At 40.9% G+C, this 964-nt stretch overlaps 1 non-coding gene across 1 annotated transcript; it reads left to right on the top strand.

Moving 5' to 3' along the window:
* The first annotated feature begins 384 nt into the window (after nt 1–384).
* LOC112716062 (small nucleolar RNA R71) lies at nt 385–493 on the top strand. The gene has a single exon (XR_003160146.1). It is a non-coding gene; the product is annotated as a small nucleolar RNA R71 (small nucleolar RNA).
* Nucleotides 494–964: the final 471 nt, after the last annotated feature.

The following is a 964-nucleotide window of genomic DNA, read 5'->3' as shown; positions in this document are numbered from 1 at the left end:
TGTAATTCACCTCTTCCATTGATGGGTTCTCAAGATCATATGCTTCTTCTTCAGATGAAGCGTCCTTAGTACTGCCTGGTGCAGCTTGCATTCCAGATAGACTTTGAGAAATCATATTGACTTGCTGATTCAATATCTTGTTCTGAGCCAATATGGCATTTAAATTATCAATCTCAAGAACTCCTTTCTTCTGATTCGTCCCATTGTTCACAGGATTCCTTTCAGAAGCATACATGAATTGGTTATTTGCAACCATTTCAATGAGTTCTTAAGCTTCTGCAGGCGTTTTCTTCAGATGAAGAGATCCTCTAGCAGAGCTATCCAATGACATCTTGGACAGTTCAGACAGACCATCATAGAAGATATCTATGATGCTTCGTTCAGAAAGCATGTCAGAAGGACACTTTCTGATCAATTGTTTATATCTTTCCCAAGCTTCATAGAGGGATTCACCTTCCTTCTGTCTGAAGGTTTAGACTTCCACTCTAACCTTACTCAATTTTTGAGGTGGAAAGAACTTTGCCAAGAAGGCATTGACTAGCTTTTCCCGAGAGTTCAGGCTTTCTTTAGGTTGTGAGTCCAACCATATCCTAGCTTTGTCTCTTACAGCAAAAGGGAATAGCATAAGTCTATAGACCTCAGGGTCAACCCCATTGGTCTTGATAGTGTCACAGATATGCAAGAATTCAGCTAAAAACTGATGAGGATCTTCCAATGGAAGTCCATGGGACTTGCAATTCTGTTGCATTAGAGAAACTAATTGAGGCTTAAGCTCAAAGTTGTTTGCTCTAATGGCAGGGATAGATATGCTTCTCCCATAGAAGTCGGGAGTAGGTGGAGTAAAGTCACCCAGCACCTTCCTTGCGTTGTTGGCATTGTTGTTGTTCTTGGCTGCCATGTCTTCTTCTTGTTTGAAGATTTCTGTTAGGTCCTATACAGAGAGTAGTGCTTTAGCTTCTCTTAG

This window comes from Arachis hypogaea, chromosome 1 (assembly GCF_003086295.3).
Source record: "Arachis hypogaea cultivar Tifrunner chromosome 1, arahy.Tifrunner.gnm2.J5K5, whole genome shotgun sequence".
Taxonomy (NCBI): domain Eukaryota; kingdom Viridiplantae; phylum Streptophyta; class Magnoliopsida; order Fabales; family Fabaceae; genus Arachis; species Arachis hypogaea.
The sequence above is the reverse complement of the archived record's forward strand: the minus strand, read 5'-3'. Positions and strand labels throughout refer to the sequence as shown.